Source organism: Gopherus flavomarginatus, chromosome 3 (genome assembly GCF_025201925.1).
Source record: "Gopherus flavomarginatus isolate rGopFla2 chromosome 3, rGopFla2.mat.asm, whole genome shotgun sequence".
Classification (NCBI taxonomy): Eukaryota; Metazoa; Chordata; order Testudines; family Testudinidae; genus Gopherus; species Gopherus flavomarginatus.
In genome coordinates, this window is record NC_066619.1 from 144,782,933 (window position 1) to 144,804,100 (window position 21,168).

Here is a 21,168-nt window from a genome sequence, read left to right on the forward strand (position 1 = left end):
TCCCATATTTTTTTCAGTTAATCTTTAAAGTCAGGCACTAGACTAAAAGGCAGTGGGGCCAGTGACTGGGTGCTTAACTCAGTCTTAGGAGTCCTCGGCTCTCTTCCTAATTCTGTCACTGGCCTACTGCATGGGCTTGAGGAAGTCACTTTGCCTCTCATTCCTCTCCCACTCTTTGTCTATTTGGACTGTAACATCTCTGCATGGGGGCTGTCTCTTGCTGTGTATTTGGAACAGCAGCTAGCACAGTAGGGGCCTGAGTTCAGTTGGGACCTCCCGAACCTCTGTAATACAGGCCTTAGTAAATCAATGCATGTCAGTGTCTCCGTGTAAGCATGCCACTGTGAGGTTCCCTCGGGATTGTCTCTCAAGGATTTCACATATGCTCATTTTACAAGAGGAAGAATGTTTTTTTCCCCGTAAGTACCAATGCTGTGAGAGTCAAACTGGTTCTTCTCTTTTCATTAGGACCTTGGGAACATCTGCCCAAGCCTGAGGTCTCCAAACTGTTCCTGAAGTGACAACTGTGTAACCCCGCTGTGCTCAATGGACAGTTGTAACTGATTGCAAACAATTTTTGACGGCACATGAGACAGAAGACGAGCCAGCTCACTCTTTGATGTGCTGACTCTACTGCTAACAGGAGTAAACAGCAGTAGAGATATATGGCTCTATATATGCAGAGGACAGCAGATGTGTTGAGCCCTTTAGATTGCGAGATAGAAACTTTGGGATAGAAACTGTGTCTGTCTATATGTTTATACAGCACTTTTACAGTTTGGTTGCTACTGTAACATCAATAATAGTCAAACTCAAACCTAAGCAACTTGTATCTGGTTATAGAGTGAGACAGGAGCAGAATTTGGGACATGTTCTCTAAAGTGACCTGTGGTTTTGGGTGCTCGGCTTCTGGCTCCTTAAAGGGGTCTGATTTGGAGAGAGTGGGTGTTCAGCACTTTCTAAAAATAAAGGTTCCTGAAAAAGAAGCACTTAGAACCACCCGTCACTTCTAAGCATCTTGGCCCTTTGACTCCAAGTGCTAGGCCCACAGTCCAGAGGAAGTTGAAGAAACTTTGGAGGATTTAGTCAGAGCCCATTTTTTTCTGGAATAAAAATGTAAGTTTCATTGTTTAATTTTGGGGATGAATGTTAGTTGAAAGTCACAAACCCACAGCAGTTGATTGCAATGGCAAGCTGCAGCTGAGCCCTGAGCTCTAAACTTCAGTCTAGCCTGTTTTTTCCTATTCTGAGTCTACACTGATCTCAGGCTGGTGCTCATGCTGCTTTATTACTGTGAGCAGTGCTTCGGCAATGTGAAGAAATGTCTAGTTTAGACTAGGTGGAGACTTCGAAGGGACCTAGCCAAAATCCCTGGGGATGAAGAGTCAGTGCATTGAAGCCCTGTGATGCTCTGATCCTCTGTACATATCCTTCCCTCTGTCTGCTGGTAATTTGTAAAAATCCTTTGTTTAATTAATTCCCCTTGATTTATATGGCCACAAGACCTGAATTCAAAGCCTGAACTTGAGAGGTGTGAAAAAGCCTTGCATTAAAGTTGTTTCAAGCAGATTTGTCATACAGGAGGATCATGACAGCATAGATTACCAGAGACAGAGTATAAGCAGGAGGAACAGAAAGTACGTAAGTTTATCTGTTGATTTCTGATGGCAAGGGCTATTTCTTTCCAATATTTCTAACATAAGCATTTATATTCATTTCCATCCAGAAGATATTCAAGAGTCTTCACCAGCACCATATCTCAAAGGCTTCCATTTTTTTCTTTATCAGCAGCATTAATTTCCCACAATTCATCTCCATAAATTGCTATGGAAAAAAATAAGCTTTTCGCCAATCGAACCTTCCTACATTTTGAGATGCCACAGTTTTTCCAAACGTTTGTAAAGGCAGCCATAGCTGAGTAAGCCACTCCAAGTCTTCGTCCAAATTATTTGGACAGCTTCCGTGGTTGACTATGTCTGATCCCAGATAATTGAATTTATCTACTGCCTCTACAACTTGACTGTTAATCATGATGTCCACTTGCATCTTGGTTTTGTTAATCATGTCAAAATGCACACATTTCATTTTCATTGTAATTAATCGATATTAATATAATGCCAAGTATCAGGGGATAGCCGTGTTAGTCTGTATCCACAAAAACAACAAGGAGTCCGGTGGCATCTTAAAGACTAACAAATTTATTTGGGCATAAGCTTTTGTGGGTAAAAACCTAAATCTGTTAGTCTTTAAAGTGCCACCGGATCCTTGTTGTTTGTATTAATATAATGATATCACTTGACACTTAACTACCAGGTCATGCAAAGTGCACATTTAAAAGAGAACACCATCTGAGCTCTACCCACTACTTATTTCCATTTAAACTCTTAACTTATATTCTGCATGGGCCTTGAGCTGGTTCTCTACACAGAGGTGAATATCTTACTATGGGTGAATTTCAATGGGGAGAGACTGTATTGTTTTATGTTCTATAAAAATCCCATACTTTTGAGGGGCTAAGTAACAGTTTTATTAAGGAACCATTATATACTTGTATTATCGTAGCACCTAAGAGGCACCAGTCACTATTGGGACCCCCTTGTGCTGGGTCTGTATAGACACATAGAGACAGTCCCTGCCCCAAAGAGCTTACAATGAGATGTTTTTAAAGCATCCAAGTGATTCAGAAGCACAAATGTTATTGAAAGTCTGTGGGACTTGTGCTCCTCAATCACTAGGGTCTTCTGAAAATCTCACCCCAAGAAGAGAAGCAGATAAAAGGTGGGATGAGAAGCAGAGATACAGCGAAGGGAAGTGACTTGCCCAAGGTCACACAGAAGGTCAATGGCAGAGCTGGATACAGCATAAGTCTTCTGATTCCCAGCCCAAGTACCTCATAAATCTTCTGATTCTCAGTTCATGTAGCTCTCTGCCCTACCACACAACTCTGACAACAGTTGAAAGACTCCCATTGATTTCAGTGGATTCTAGATGAGGGCATCATAAAGAAGCAGATACTCTGTACCAGTCTTGGACTTCTTTTCAATGTATTTTGTATAAATGGAAGTTACCTAACCACTGGGCCATGGTCTATTCTGACACAGAGCTCTCTCAGCCTCTCCTGTTGACACTGTTCCACTTGGTGTTAAATGGGCTAGAAGGAGCAAGAATGATTATAGCCATGGAGTTAGCACACTCTCCTGTTCCAATCCTTGTTCTTCATCAGGCAGAGCGGGAAACTGAACCTGGGGCTTCCACATCCTGGGGGAATATCTTCATCATGGGGTTGAGCGTTATTAAGGAGGCCATTTTCTGTGGAGTTAGGCATGTGTCTAAGCCAGTCTCACAAGAAATGTCATAGGCCCCTGAGCCACCTAGCTCCAGGGGAGAGGTTCTGGCCACGGGTCGCAGGCACCCTAACTTCCTGAGAAGGGAGGGGCTTAGGACACCTCCCTGTCCTATTGGCTAGTTTAGGTAGAGCCCTGCCTCCCATGCTGTCTTTTGTGGATACCATTCTCAGGTGCTTCTCTCTCTCTTCATGCACTGTATCAAGAGCCAAGGTGTCAAACACAGACTGTGTGCATTCCAGTGATTTCCTACAGATCCTTTGTCTCTTTGGATGTGGGTCTAGCTTCCTGCTCTTCTCTTATGTCCCCGGAGAGGGAAAGCATTGTTCTTTTTCCTTGAGCCATGCCCTATTCTGCATGCTCCACAACTTCTCTCCCTTTGCTGGGCAGAACCCCCTGCCTAGCAATCACACTTTTGACACCACACTTCTCACCAGTGGAACATGGTCATGTTCCTCTTGCTTTTCTTTTTTCTGCAAGTGAAACCACTTGTATCTCTTCCACCACATACTATGTACAAATAAGATGAGAGGTAATAAACTCTACAGTGCATGTTTTAAAGGAACATAAGAATGGCCATGCTAGGTCAGACCAGTGATCCATCTAGCTGAGTATCCTGTCTTCCGACAATGGCCAATGCCAGATGCTTCAGAGGGAATGAACAGAAGAGGCAAGTATAGAGTGATCCATCCCCTGTCACCCATTCCCAGCTTCTGGCAGTCAGAGGTTTAGGGACACCCACAGCACGGGTTTGCATCCCTGACCATCTTGGCTCATAGCCATTGATGGACCAATCCTCCATGAATGTATATACTTCTTTTTTGAACCCACTTATACTTTTAGCCTTAACAACATGCCCTGGCAATGAGTTCCAGAGGTTGACTGTGCTTTGTGAGAAGAAGTACTGCCTTATGTTGTTTACAACCTGCTCCCTATCAATTTCATCATGTTTATTGTGTTATGTGAAAGGATAAATAACACTACCTTATTCACTTTCTCCAAACCATCCATAATTTTATAGATATGTATCATATCCCCCTTTGGTCAACTCTTTCTAAGCAGAACAGTCCCACTGTTAAATCTCTCCTGGTTTGGAAGCTGTTCCATATTCCTAATTATTTTTTTGTTGCCCTTTTTTGTAACTTTTCCAATTCTAATATGACTTGTTTGAGATAGGGCGACCAGAACTGCAAGAGGTATTGAAGGTGTGCACATACCATGAATTTTTTCTCACATCCTCTACAATGAAGACCAATGCCAAGAATTCAGTAAATTTCTCTGCAACACCTTGCCTACCTTAAGTATCCTTTAACACATTGATCATTCAGTGGCCCCTCCGACTGTTTGGCCATGTACTAAAAAAAAATGCTGTTAGTTTTTGTGTCTTTTGCTAGTTGCTCTTCAAATTCTTTTTTAGGCCTGCCTAATTATACTTCTGCATTTGACTTATGAGAGTTTATGCTGCTGTCTATTTTCCTCACTAGGCTATCCACCTCTCTTACTCTGCTGTTTAGCCATGGAAGAATTTTTTGGCCTCTTTCTGTGTGTTTTTTTTTTAAGTTGAGTTGTTGGGTTATACATTTAATTTGAGCCTCTACTATGGTGTTTTTAATAGTCTCCATGCAGCTTGTAGGCATTTCACTCTTGTGACTCTGCCTTTTAATTGACATTTAACCAGCTTCCTCATTTTTGCATTTTTGAACTTGAAATGCTACTGTGCTGGGCTTCTTTGGTATTTTCTTCCATAAAAGTATGTTAAATTTAATTACATTATTGTTGTTACTACTGAGTAGTTCAGTTATAGTCATTTCTGGATGCTGTGCTCAACTTAGCACTAAATCAAGAATTGCCTCTCCCCTTGTGAGTTCCAGGACATGCTGTTCCAAGAAGCAGTCATTTAGAAATTTTGTCTCTGCTTCCCATCCTGAGGTGACATGTACCCAGTCAATGTGGGGACAGTTGAAATCCAACAGTATTGTGGTTTCTATTTTTGTAACTTCCCTAATCTCCCGGAGCATTTCACAATCACTATCACCATCATTCTCAGGTGGTTGGCGATATATTCCTATTGCTATACACTTCTTATTCAAGCATGGAATTTCTGTCGATAGGGATGCAATGGTACAGTTGATTCATTTAAGATTTTTACTTTCTTTGACTTTATGCTGTCTTTCACATATAGTGTCATTCCTTCACCAGTGCTATTTACTTACTCTGTCATTCCTATATGTTTTGTACTCTGCTGTGTTTCATTATCATCATTCCAGCAATTTTTTATGATGCCTATTATATCAATATACTCATTTAATGCCAGGCACTGCAGTTCTCCCATCTTAGTGTTGAAACTTCTAGCAGAGAAGGTGATATCTGTAAATCAAAAGAAAATTCTTTTTAAGTAAACGGATCTGGCTGCAGATAGTGGGAAGATGACATACAAGGTTAGCAAGCACAGATGTGCACATTCATGAGAAGTATTACTGTGTACCAGTGGTATGGGCAGTTGCCACTTTGTCATCAACTAGGAAAAATGCAAAATGTTATCAGCCCTACTTTGCTCCACTTAATGCTAAAGGGGGGGGGTGGCCTTTTGTATTTCAATCGCACATAGTGGTCCCAAGGTACATCAAGGGCCCTATTGTGTTAAGTGCTGTAAATCTACGTAATGCACCAGAGAGCTTACCACCTTAATTGACAACAATATTATTGCAGCAGGAGAACTAAAGCTCCAAGATATTACATGGGTCATCCAAGCATACAGAGAAAATTTGCAGCAGATGAAGGAACTGATTATCCTGACTTCCAGTCTATTGCCTAACCACAAAAACCGCCTCTTTTGTGAGCAGGGGTAGGAAATTGAGAATAAATGTTTGGTGTTTGGCAGATGTAAGAAGGAATGTCCTGGGTTGTTTTGTTTTTTAAAGGAATCCAGACATGCAAACCCGAAACTCATCTGTCCCCCCTCAGCCAGCACTGGGCAGATGGCAATTGCATTAGTGGAACCTTATCCCACTGCTTTATTAGTAAATTGAAAGACATGAGGATGGTGAACACCATTACAAGCGTTTTCACCAACCCTAAAAATTGTAATAATTTTCTAGAGAGCAGCTGGCTCTGCATGCTAATTGGAAATGGATGTGTTAACTTATTCACCCAAAAGCCAGCATGCTCTGCCGTTGAATTTCTAACAGGGACTTTGACTACAGATAACTAGGCCTTCCAAGCAGAAGTCATTTGAAATAAATTGCCCTTGCATTTTTCTCATGTAGTTCTCTGGTTGGTAATGTTTCTGAAACAGATTCATTTGGTCTGCTCTGGGAAAAAGCTCATGTCTTTTTTTTTTTTTAATTACACTATACAGCCAACAAACCCTATTATCTCACCCTAAACACCAATACCCCTTTCTGTCCAAATTTGATCTGATTTTTTTTTCTGGAACTACAGAGTACTAGCAGCTCATTCAAACAACTTAATAATAAACAATACCTCTTTCCCAGTTACTTGTAACTATATATGTTCCAGTTTTCTGTGATTGTTGAATTACAGCTCAAGAAAGATGTTTTCTAAATTTAATTTTTAATTCTGTTATTTCAGTGCTGAGTGTTTTTTTGTGTGGATCAATCTAATGTTTAAATATTCTCCCAAAAGATCATTCAGAGTATGAACTGCGAGGAAACCAGTAGGTGGAGCCATAGTGGTGTTGTCAGACAACAGAATTATTTCTCCTTCTGTGCTTATTTTGAATGGGCTCAGACATTTTCAGCATGTATATATTTTTCATATGGAGAAAAAACACCTGGCTTTGCCTGCAGAATCTTAAACCACATCTCAGTATTATCACCATGATGGCATTTAGCCATGGCAGAGAAATATTTCGGCAGGAAACAAGCTCGGTATTTCAGTGACACAACTGTCATAGGCCTACGCAAGACTCCTGCTAAATATCCTCCACTGTGATTGGATTTCTAGTCTACCGATGTGCAAATGGCACCAAATCATGAGGCTGGGGTTTAATTCTTTAAAATAATCTATGTATAAGAAGTTCTATGATCTGTCCCTCTCACTGGACGTACATACATGCACCACATATGTGGAGGTGGGATCTCCGTGATAAATTGCAGAAGTAGGCAACACATTTCCAGAGCAGTTGAGCATCGATAGCTCCCCCCCAAGTCAGATTTATCATGCCTCCTCTGCCTGCCTCACTTGCACCCTCCCCATTAATTGATCTTCTCCAGATTTCCTGCTAATGGGGCTGACCTCAGAGCATCCCAGCCAGCCTTTTATTTTAGAGAAGCCACCTGCCAGAGATGTTAAGTATCAGAGGGGTAGCCTTGTTAGTCTGGATCTGTAAAAGCAGCAAAGAATCCTGTGGCACCTTATAGACTAACAGACGTTTTGGAGCATGAGCTTTCGTGGGTGAATACCCACTTTGTCAGATGTGTGTAGTGGAAATTTCCAGGGGCAGGTATATATATGCAAGCAAGCTAGAGATAATGAGGTTAATTCAATCAGGGAGGATGAGACCCTGTTCTAGCAGCTTAGCTGTGAAAACCAAGGGAGGAGAAACTGGTTTTGTAGTTGGCAAGCCATTCACAGTCTTTGTTTAATCATGAGCTGATGGTGTCAAATTTGCAGATGAACTGAAACTCAGCAGTTTCTCTTTGAACTGAAGCTCAGCAGTTTCTCAGGATTCTTTGCTGCCAGAGATGCTTTCCTTTCTCATCCTGAGGTTCTCAGCATGAGTGTAGCTGGGTTGGGTCCAACATGTCAGGATTAATTCAGCCACTGCACATGCCTAATACTGGGCCTTCATGATGATGTATCTGATTAGACAGATGGGTGAAATCCATGCCCCCCTGCCAGGATGCAGAGCTGCTCCCTAGCTGCTGCAACTGCACCAGCTTATGGGCTGGGCTGCGCCAAGACAAGGGAGAAGGTCAGGAGGGTGGCTGCTATTTTGTACACAGCATTTAAAGCCAGGGAGAATGTCTGGGTGTGGTGTGCATTCTGCCCGATCCCTCCCACATCCGGGTAACACACCTCTCCTCTAGGGGGAAACATGTGTTGTACGTTTGGGGCTGCTGGTGAGTGCATAATGCCTCCCGTCATCACTATCTGGGCAGGTCGCCACCTCCTGAAGTGGGGAGCATGGGCCAGAGGTGGGTTGGAGGTCCACGTTCACACCAAGCCAGTGGCTGGGGTTTTGCCCTCTCCTGGACTGAAAGTATATGGCTGCAGGGGTTGTATGGAAAAAACAGGGATGTGGATCCATCTGCTTTAGGAACAAGGCAGAGACCAGCAGCTCCGGCCACTCAGGATGTCAACGAGCCTTCAGATCATTCTGGTAACCACTGAGGTTGGCCCTGATCCTACTAGAGGCTCTGCACAGCAAGCCCCTCAGGAGACTTGTGGAATTCCACTGACGTCAAAGGGACTCTGTGGGACATGACGAAGTTTATAAAAGAATGAATGGTCTAGAGATGGTCGATCAGGAGCCTCTGATCTTCCTGTCCCACAACACAAAAGCCAGGGGATATTCAAGACTGAAAAATGGCACATTCAAAACCAAAAGAAGGAAATACTTTGTCCACACAGCACATGTTTACACTGGAATTCGATGCCATTGAGACTGAGAAATTAGCAAGATTCAAAGAGGGATTGGATCATTAAATGGCGATCAAGAGATATAATGGGAAAACTGTAGAGGGGAGACACGATGTTATTCTTCATGTGTTAAATCATTTTCTAACGACCGAGGGATTAGGATGGGACCTTCATGAAACAGATCCTGCCCTAACTGCTATTGCCGGGCTTCTTCAGCCTTCCTCTGAAATATCTGGAGCTGACTGCTGCTGGAGACAGGACATGGGCTGGATAGCCCATTAGTCTGATCAAGTCCGGAAATCGCTAGGCAGGATCACAGAACACATGAGGACCCAATGATAAGACAGGGCCTTGGTTCCACTTTGGCTTTTATTGAAGTCAGTTGCAAAATTTCTGTTGACTGCAATGGAAACAAGATCAGGCCCCTATACTGGCTCAAGCAATGGAGACATATCTCTTCGCCTAACAGCCATCCATTCCCCCCCCTTATCAATTTTGCTGAGGCAAAATGTGCCATGTCCTGATACATAACAGATTTGCTTAGATCTCCTTTATCCCACACAGACACAAGATAATTTAATAATTTAGAGAAAGTGTCAGTACTAAATCACATACTTTCCCCTGACTGCGCTATAAGGCATCCCACTGCCTGGCAGGCAGCGAGACAGATACATCTTTGTGTTCCTAGCAGTGACCCGCTACTTTTTATTTGTGTGTTAGGAGGTGGAAAGGAGCTGGGTTTCACATTAATTGCTGAATGTAATGGCCTGTAATAAGGCAAGCCAAGCTTCCCTCTTAGGTATTTATGATTTTGAACTTGCTGTCGGAGAAAAGAGGGAAAAAAGACACTTGTGGGCACAAAAATCCCTTGACAATGTAAAAAATGGTCCGTAACTTCAACTTTGTTTCATATTGAAGTTGGTGAAGCTACGCTGAATTAACAGCAGTGTCACCAGGCCTCTGATACAAGCCCTTCTACTACATTCCCCCATTTGTTTGTGTTTTTGTGGGGAGGATGTTCACCCATTGTCCTGGAAAAGCATAATTCATGGACTGAAGATGACCCAGTGAACTAAACACTGTTATGTGGTCACCTTACTTTACCATCTACATATTTATGCCCCATCTGTCCCTTAGTCTGCCCATTCCCTTGTAAGACCAATGGACAGCTTTCATTTTCCAATTGTTTTCAGTCCCTTATGGTGGACCTGGGCATGTTAGGCCTGGGACTTTTATTGGGGGATGTAGTTTTATGATTGAGCCTTGGGGGAACTCACAGATAATTAATACATATGAATAATATGGATGTGGTGTATATATGTGTAGTGTATATGGGTATATATGTATAGTATGTATGTGTACATATGACACCACCTTATGTTTAAGCGTAACAAGCCTTCTCCAGTTTGGTATTATAGTTTGGCCCTATTACTTTGGTGCCGCACATAGCAACACATTCCTATTGGGGCAATTACAGTTACCACCTGTATTATTATTGGGGTAGGCTGAGTGATTTGAAATACTGGGTGAGGCATTATTACAGTGTGCTCCACAGTGCTCTGTAAAGGAGAAGTAAAACAGAAATTTGGAGTAGTGACATTACAGATGAGGCCTTCATATATAAATGTCTTGTAATTAGTCACTGCACAGTCACTGTCCATGTCCATCCATGATATAGGTTGGCTTTACTGCTGGTTGTCACTTTCTGGCAAGCTTCCCTGTTGCATGGCTTGCATTGCTCTGTGATATACCAGTAGTTGATATAGATACAGTTAGTTCTTGTAGATGCTGTTTTCCAGACAATCTATTGAATGGACAGTAACCAATTTGTCAAATATTGTGGTGTCAAGATGTAGTATTGGTACCCAGACACTGAACAAAATTGTTTTTGAGTAACACGTGTGTCATAACCTATTCCCAGATTTGGACCTTAGCGTCCAAAATATGGGGGTTAGCATGAAAACTTCCAAGCTTAGTTACCAGCTTGGACCTGGTAAAGCTGCCACCACCCAAAAAATTAGAGTGTTTTGGGGCACTCTGGTCCCCCCAAAAACCTTCCCTGGGGACCCCAAGACTCAAATCCCTTGAGTCTCACAACAAAGGGAAATAAACCTTTTCCCTTCCCCCCTCCAGGTGTTCCTGGAGAGATACACAGAAGCAAGCTCCGTGAATCTAAACAGAGGGATTCCACCCTCTCTATTTCCAGTCCTGGAAACAGAAGTATTTCCCTCTTCACCCAGAGGGTATGCAAAGTCAGGCTAGTAAATTTAACACACACAGATTTCCCCCTGACTTTTTCCTCCCACCAATTCCCCGGTGAGCACAGACTCAATTCCCTGGAGTCCCCCACTAAAGAAAAACTCCAACAGGTCTTAAAAAGAAAGCTTTATATAAAAAGAAAGAAAAAGTACATAAAAATGGTCTCTCTGTATTAAGGTGACAAATACAGGGTCAATTGCTTAAAAGAAATATGAATAAACAGCCTTATTCAAAAAGAATACAATTCAAAGCACTCCAGCAACTACACACATGTAACTACAAAAAAACAAACCTATCTTTTTGTACTTACAACTAGGAAACAGAAGATTAGAAAGCAGGAAATAGAAAAATCCTTCCCATAGCCGAGAGGGACAGATACAAGACAAAGAACTCAGACACAAACTTCCCTCCACCCAGATTTGAAAAAGTCTTGTTTCCTGATTGGTCCTCTGGTCAGGTGTTTCAGGTTACTTTTTTCCAGGTGAAAGAGACATTAACCCTTAGCTATCTGTTTATGACAACGTGCCACATTTAGGATGCAGTGTCACTGATCGCAAAGTGTGACCTGGTACTACCAGGGAATTTGCTTACCCAATTTGTAGTTACTGTGTAACTTAATTTCTTTACCAATTTGTTTTTCTTGCTTTTGTATTGTTTGCTGCATTTGTTTGTTGATTTTTACCTGTGTGTTGGTTAAACAGTTTAGCAATGCTATGCACATTGTAAATGTACAGCAATAATATAACAGTACAGCAATAATACAGTTGCTTTTACACAGTAGTCAAATTCAAATTAAATGACAATTTAACTTGGCCCAACTAGTGTTTTTTAGCTGATTTCCAACTCAATTGTCCATATATGGTAGACTTAGGTGCGTTGACCAATCTCTTATTTATAGGCACTTCATTTTTCTTTTCTTCATGCTTGGGGGTTCCTTCACTGTATACTGATAGTTTCTGGTGCCTTTGTGCTGTGATATTTTCTGGCGTCTTTGGTCTGTGAGATGCAATCTTAAACAGCTAGTTAGTTAACATAATAAAGGTTTTTGATTTTTTTTTACATTTCTTCTTGCTTTAAGTAACCCAAATTTAATACACAGATTAACTAAGCTTGTTTACACTGTAATGGGGACCAAATCTTTTATAACACAAGCTCTACTTTTGCAATTGTTATATAGACATTAATTTTTACTTCAAGTGTATTACTAATATTTTATACAAAATATAATGCTTAAGTGCTAGAATATATGCTCACAGTCTTCTATGAGAAGGTGTATTGCTTTCCTCTGCTAAGCACTCTGTTTTAGCAAAAGAGTTAGTAACATAATTTTTACCCAAGATTTTTAGAGTTATTTGTTTGTGATACCAATTCCACTTTTAACTGTTTAGAGGCACAAACGTTAACAACCATTACTTCCCTTTAACTTAACATAAAAGAAAAGTGTATAAAAATTAAACCAAGTAAAAAATTAGACCAAAATAAATTTTAAATGCAAGTCTATGCAAAAACTTCAAGAGTATTTTACATTTTCATGATATTGTGTTGTGTTTGGGAGCCAAAGGTGGAAACTTGTTGAAATTGTTTGGTTAGCTTTACGCCTAAATTGTTATTTTTAAACATTTTGCTGTGACATTCTTATAACTACATTTAAAAGTGCAAACAATTTTATAAAAACCCAAACAAGAAATTGACTTTTTGTTAATATTACCTTTATCTTAATGTTGAGGTTTCCCCTTATATTTTTTCTTTGAATATATATATATATAAACAACAACCCTGTGATTAATAAAAGATAATTATTTCTGTTTACAATTGCGTTATTTGTTGAGGCAGAAATATATGTACATATATTAATAACTGATTTTTTTTGAACTTTGGAAAAATGGTATTAATAATAGTATGATGGTTATACCCCAACCTTAATATTAAAATAGTGTGGTACCGCTTATATATATTTTTTAAATGTAATAAAATTGATATTTGTTGCAGCAAAATAAAAATAATAAAAAGTGGTCACATGACATACACAACATACAAAACAGGACAACACACATGACCTACAGGACAAATTTACAATTAAAAACAAATGGCGCCAGAATTCTACTTATAACTATACAAAGTAAGGCATGAAGAAGTTAGTTATTAAAATAATGCATTTAAAAAACCAAAACCAGACGGATAAACAACAGGGTTAAACATTTAAATAATCTAGTTATTACCTTATTTAAAACTTATTTAGAAAAAATAAGAAATCATATTAATATTTGACAAATTTGTTGTATTAATTTAGTGACTTAAGGCATTTTCCATTACTTTATATTAAACTTTATTTTAAAACTCTGATACATGGTAATAAGGAAATCCTGTGTTTTAAATATTAGTCAGTGGTTAGAATGAGAAGCAGAGTCTGGATTTCTGTTGCTTGGGAACCATACCTCCAAGAAAGTTAGGAGTAATTCCAGCTGTTGCATTCCTGAAGGGTTAAAATAATTAATTTATTGGATTTATTTAAAGTAAAATTTGTCCTTGTTTTCTGATTGTTGTTTTATTCTGTTTTCAATTGCTTTATCTTTTCAAGGTTTCTGTAAAAACTATAACTTTCAACTTTTAAAACAAAGAGAGAGAGCAGAAGTGAGGTGAGGCAGGGCAAATGGGGCGTGAAGAGCAACCTAGGAAGGTAAGGAGGTGTGAGCCAAGAGAGATTAACTGTATCAAAAGTATCTTAAGATACAGGCAGCCACAGTAAGTTTAGCAAACTGAGAAAGGATATGGGGGAAACTTAAACCAGTATGTAAAAATATTTGAGCAAGAAGGTTATATTTTTAGCTCTGAGTGAGGACTGTGGTTCCATGGGTCAAAGCAGTTGGAAATCCGCACAGCTGGGAATCTGGACCCCTGGTTTTATTCTGGCTTTGGGAGGAGAGTGGGGATAGTTACCTGCTCTTGTAAAACCTGAATTTGTTCCTGCAGTGTATGTTGCTTTTGTGTGCATGCCAAATGGATTGCAAGAGTGCCCTTTTTTGCTGCAGTTAACTGTTTTGAGGCAACTCCATCTCGTTAATGCTGGGTTTCTCAAACAGGGGTCGCCGCTTCTGTAGGGAAAGCCCCTGGCGGGCCGGACTGGGCCGGTGTGTTTACCTTCACCGTTCACAGGTCTGGCTGATTGCAGCTCCCACTGGCCGCGGATTGCTGCTCCGGGCCAATGGGAGCTGCTGGAAGGAACGGCCAGTAAGTCCCTCGGCCCGTGCTGCGTCCAGCAGCTCCCATTGGCCTGCCAGGGGCTTTCCCTGCACAAGCAGCAACCCCTATTTGAGAAACCCTGTGTTAATGCATCAGTTCTAGGTGTTAACTCGCTCAATTTTTGTTTTTCATTTTGAAATTCTTTTTTATTCACTCCCCTGCATTACAGTCACAACTCCTCTCTCCTAATGTGCTCTGTGAACCATTCCATTTTTTCCTTCATCGATTTACCAATCCAGTAATTGCTGTTTGCTACTTTTTCCTCCTGTGCACTTCTCCAGTTCTGACATGTAACAGTCTAGGTGTCGGTTTAAGTTTAACTGGAACCTGGCTTTTATCGTAAGGTGGTGGTTGCAATGCAGTGGACCCGTTTCATCTTTTAATTTTGCAAGGGCCGCCTTTTTCCATTTCTGCCCCATTCTTCAGGCACAGGGGAGCTACCTGAAACCTGCTGTTGATCACAAATACTTATAACAGGGGACGACACACCTCTTTTTTGTAGGTTCCTTACAGCGGTTTCCAGTCTTTTATTGCGTTTCTGTGCTTGCTGTCTCTGGACTGCTTGCCACCCCACTAGGAGAGCAGAAGCATCCCAGGGCTCTGGGGCTTCTCCTGCTTCTTTTAACTCTTTCTTTGTTTCTGTTACTTGCCCCGTCAATTTTGTAGTGTGCTGTCTTAGCCATTTAACAGCCATGGTTATAGGCTGCAATATTCCACATTTCCTGGCTACAGGCTCTGCTCTAGCCTTGCAGATTCCATTCTATGATCATTCTCCACTATATATTTTTAAATCCATATGGACCTCTTTTGCTAACAACTCAGAAAGTCCATACCTTATGCATCTTTGTGGGGATTTTTACATAAGGGTTAAGAGGGTTCCCTAGTATGTAGTTTTCTGCTCTATTACATTGCGATTCCTACAGAGGGCAGCTCATTTACTTACTAGATCAGCCATTGGGGTCACCAATACTGTCAGATGTTGCTAGATGTTTGGCTGTGTGTGTGCTTGTTCTCCCTGTGTGCTGTCCCACTTTTAAGCAGACAGTTAGCACAGCATACCTCGAGTGAACCGCCCAATCACCACAAGATCTGTTAAGGTACGAAGGCACCCAGCCAGGTTTATTGTCAACAAAGCATGGTCCTAGCTCCCCAGATCAATGCCTACAGTTATACTAGCACATATATGTTCATGGCAATGGACCAGCTCAGTGAATGGTGGGACTTTCCATTCTCCCCTCGGCTGGCAAAAGACACTCCCTCTGAGACTCCATTTTATACACCAATGCAAACGAAATATGTATTGCCCCTCTGACGCAGTTAGCTGATGTCCTCTGACGTAGCCAGTTACCACCCATCACCTTGTACATCTCTATCCATCACATTGTCATCCTGACCTTATCTTTAGGATGGATCAGTGTGTTCTTGTTATCTTTGGGGGATGGGTTGGTATCAAGGTGTTTTGGTAACACTCTCTGGATTCTGTTTGTGTGAGTGCTCGGTGCCTAGCAGCTCTTAGGAATGTGTGTTTCTGCAATATCAGCCCTGTTCTTTCCAGATTCTGTGAGCTTGCAAGCAGGCACAGCCTGATTTCTGCTCACTTTGCTTCTTTACTTTATATCAGCAAAATTTGACCACTACTTTAGTTCAGGCCTCAGGCTTCATACCAGGCCTCTGATAAGTCTCAAGCCCTCTTTCTACTACAAGCCGCTGATAACCCAGACTGTTGTTTTCATTCTAAGACGCTACCGCCTGTAAAAAAACATGAAGGCATGTTTGGCGCCAGAGGCAGCTGCATTTTCAGTGGTAGTTAAAGTGGATTCCTACACTGGATTTGGATGTCACTTAATTGAGGTTACATGAAGTGCTTTGAGACACTGTGACATGAAAGACACAATATAAATGAATGATGATGCTACTATTGTGCACTGAAACTTGGGAGTCCTCATCAATTTTATTCTGGTTATGCAATCCATTTTTGTTAAGTCAGGTTGTTAAAAATCTACTGTCAAGTGCCAGAAATTGCCTTCTGTCGCACCTGAACATGTCTGAATGCACTTAGCCCCCTGGCGATGCTGAGAACAAAGAAATTTCCTTTCTTACAACCAACATGTCATCTGAATGCAGAACACACAAAACTCACAAGGTGTTGAAAGCAAGTCTGCATGGTAGGAATTAACTGTTTTGCAGCGTACATTTTCAGTACCTTGTGCTTGAAGCTGCACTGAGGACATTTGTAAAATGCTTTCCAGCACTCCTAAGATCAGTGGTGGCCCTAGAGTGAACAGACCTGTATATGCCACTCACTTTTCAGCAGGTTTAACTAAGTCTAATGGAACCAGTGATAAAAATGTCACCACTATGGTTCCAGAGGGTTTAATACTGACTCAGTTGAATCAATAGGACTGTTTTCTTTCCTTAATTTTCCCAGTTGTCTTTGTGAACCATGGAAATTGCAAAGAAATCATATGTGGACTGAAACTGTAGGATGCAGAATGCTCATGGTTCACATGGAAATCAACTGGGGTTGCAGCTTCTCAGCATCTTTCATGAACAGAGCCTAACTGAGTAAGATTTTTACTCATGGCAATTTTATGATCCATGAATGCATATTCCACAGTAGCAAATAAGGTATGAGACAACTCACTTTGAGGTCAATGGCAGAACTCCCATTGATTTCAATGGGCACAGGATCCAATGTAAGATACTGTTTCTACCAACTGATGAGTACGCACTGAGTGGACTGAACTACTTCTTGTGTGGGTTTGCTGTGGGACTATCAGTGGCTCACCTGATTAAAAGGGATCCCTCATATACCCCAGGAAGCTCCTTCATCATGAGAGCAATAAAGAAACTTATACCTACAGTATCTAAGGCCTGGTCTACACTACGAGTTTAAATCAATTTTAGCAGCGTTACACCGATTTAACGCTGTACCCATCCACACAACGAGGCCCTTTATATTGATATAAAGGGCTCTTTTAACTGGTTTCTGTACTCCTCCCTGATGAGAGGAGTAGCGCTGAAATCGGTATTACCTTATCGGATTAGGGTTAGTGTGGCCGCAAATCGACGGTATTGGCCTCTGGGCGGTATCCCACAGTGCACCATTGTGACCGCTCTGGACAGCAATCTGAAATCGGATGCAGTGGCCAGGTAGACAGGAAAAGACCTGCGAACTTTTGAATTTCATTTCCTGTCTGCCCAGCATGGAGCTCTGATCAGCGAGGGTGGCGATGCAGTCCCAAATCCAAAAAGAGCTCCAGCATGGACCGTATGGGAGATACTGGATCTGACCGCTGTATGGGGAGACAAATCTGTTCTATCAGAGCTCCGTTACAGAAGACGAAATGCCAAAGCATTTGGAAAAAAATCTCCAGGCTATGATACAGAGGCCACAGCACAGTGCTGCGTGACAAGCGTAATGGAAAGCCAAAGAATCAATTGGACACTCATGGAGGGAGGGAGGGGGTACTGAGGACTCCAGCTATCCCACAGTCCCCAGCAGTCTCCGAAAAGTATTTGCATTCTTGGCTGAGCTCCCAATGCCTGTAGGGTCAAACACATTGTCCGGGGTGGTTCAGGGTATAGCTCGTTAACTTACCCTCCTCACCGCCCGGTGAAAGAAAAGGGAAAAAAATCGTTTCTTGACTTTTTTCAATGTCACCCTATGTCTACTGCATGCTGTTGGTAGACGCGATGCTGCAGCAATGAACAGCAGTATCCTCTCCTCTCCCCTTCTCGGTGGCAGATGGTACAATATGACTGCTATTCGTCGTCATCATCAGCCCATGAGTGCTCCTGGCTGGCCTCAGGTGAGGCCGGCCGGGAGTGCCTGGGTAAAAATAGGAATGACTCCTGGTCATTCCCAGTAGATGGTACAGAACGGCTGTTAACTGTCTTCATCATAGCAACTGGGGGCTGAGCTCCATCAGCCCCCTCCCTTTCATGTGTAAAGAAAAGATTCTGTACTGCCTGGACTATCATAGCAGCGGGATACTGGGTTCCTCTCCCCCACACCATTTAATGTCCTGCCTGGATTATCATAGCAGCTGGAGGCTGCCTCCCCCTCATTTTATCTCACTAACAAGTCAATGTTTCTTATTCCTGCATTCTTTATTACTTCATCACACAAATGGGGGGACACTGCAATGGTAGCCCAGGAGGGTTGGGGGAGCAGGGAAGCAACGGGTGGGGTTGTTGCAGGGGCACCCTCTAGAATAGCATGTAGCTCATCATTTCTGCAGGATCTGACACGGAGTGGCTGTGCTCTCTGGTTCACTGGTTCTCTAGTACACTTGCATCATATTCTAGGCAGGACTGACTCTATTTTTAGAAACCATAAAGGAGAAATTGACTCGGTGAGTCATTCCCATTTTTGTCTTTGTGCCCCCGGCCAACCTCAGCCAGGGGCACCTATGACAGCAGCAGACAGTACGGAATGACTGATAACCGTCATCTCATCGCCAATTTACAGTGGCATAGCAGATGATACAGAAAAACTGATAACCGTCTCTGCTATCTTGCAAAGGCAAATGAATGCTGCTGTGTAGCACTGCAGTACCGCCTCTGTTAGCAACATCCAGTAGACATACGGTGACAGTAAAAAAAAGCTGAACGGGCTCCATGGTTGCCGTGCTATGGCGTCTGCCAGAGCAATCCAGGGAAAAAGGGTGCGAAATGATTGTCTGCCGTTGCTTTCACGGAGGAAGGAATGAGTGACAACATTTACCCAGAATCACCTGTGTCACTGTTTTTGCACCATCATGCATTGAGGTCTCAACCTAGAATTCCAATGGGTGGGGGAGACTGCGGGAACTATAGGATAGCTATGGGATACCTACCCACAGTGCAACGCTACAGAAATGAGCGTTAGCCTCAGACTATGGACGCACACCACCGAATTAATGTGCTCAGTGTGGCCGCGTGCACTCAACTTTATACAATCTGTGTTACAAAACCAGTTTATGTAAAATCGGAATAATCCCGTAGTGTAGACATACCCTAAAAGACTATCAGCAGGGAGTTCTAATTAGTCCATCATAAAGATGAGATCATTTTCTTTGGGTGTAGGTGAGGGGGGGAGGAGGGGCAGAGGGATAGCAGAATATTTAGTTCAAAATAGATTATCTGCAATTGGCAGAAATTTCCTCTACTCCCTCCCTGAATAATTAGGAGCCCACATTCAAATATCTTCCTACATCCTTGCTAACTAAGCCAAAACCCAGCTATGTTTGCTACCCAACTATGCTGTCTCATTATAAGTAGTGAAAGAATGAGTGGGTGGGGGGGAGAGCAGATGTACTTGTCATGTTGTTTTCCCTGATTCCCGTTGTTCATCTGAACCTGATGGCCTGCAGGACTGTTGAACGACACATCTCCCAGCTATCTCTGAGATTCAAGGTCAACCCTGTGTTTCCTCTCCATTTTGAAGTGTTGCTTTCTCTCTGAAGACATGTACAGCTTTTATATTTCTGCTATTCTTTGAATATGGATGATTTTTATCATGCAGGCCCCGCAATATTTATAACTCTATGTATGCTGAATTTAGGCACGTACACCTGCATGAATTGAAACACATTTTAATAGACTGTCTTTGATATTCATCATCTTTGATATTCGTCATTCAGAGAAAAATGTAGGCTGCCTCTATTATCATGTTATGGGAATGAAACCTGGAAGTGTTTATTATCACTCTATTCCTAGAAGATAAAGCCCGTCAGAGCAGTTGCTTTCAACCTTTCCAGACTACTGTACCTCTTTCAAGAGTCTGATTTGTTTGCACACCCCGAGTTTCACCTCACTTAATAACTACTTGCTTACAAAATCAGACATAAAAATGCAAATGGTTCACAACATACTGTTACTAAAACACTGCTGACTTTCTCCTTTTAACCATATAATTATAAAATAAATCAGTTGGAATATAAATATTTTACTTACATTTCAATGTGTAGTTGTCATAGTACAATTCCCCACTCTGAACCTTAGCGTCCAAAAGATGAGGTACCAGCATGAATTCCTCTAAGCCCAATTACCAGCTTAGAACCTGTAGCGCTGCCACCAACCAGGAATTCCAGTGCCTGGTACACTCTGGTCCCCACAAAACCTTGCCCGGGGACCCCCAAGACCCAGACCCTCTGGATCTTAACACAAGGAAAGTAAACCCTTTCCCTCACCGTTGCCTCTCCCAGGCTTCCCCTCTCTGGGTTACCCTGGAAGATCACTGTGTGATTCAAACTACTTGAATCACAAAACAGAGAGGACAATTCACCTTCCTCTCTCCTTCTCTTTCCCAATTCCAGACTCTTCCTGAGAGAAAGTAATCCTGGCACAGAGAGAAATCAGCCTCTCTCTCCCTCTTCCCTCCTTTCTCCCCACCAATTCCCTGGTGGATCCAGACCCAGTCCCCTGGGGTCTCACCAGAATAAAAAAACAATTAGGTTCTTAAACAAGAAAAGCTTTTAATTAAAGAAAGAAAAAACAGTAAAAATTATCTTTGTAAATTTTAAAAAAATGGAATAGGTACAGGGTCTTTCAGCTATAGACACTGGGAACACCCTCCCAGCCTAAGTATACAAGTACAAATTAAAATCTTTTTAGCAAAATACCAATTTGAACTCCTTTCAGCCAAATACACATTTGTACTTCTTCCAACCAAATACACATTTGCAAATAAAGAAAACAACCATAAGCCTAACTCGCTTTATCTACCTAGTACTCA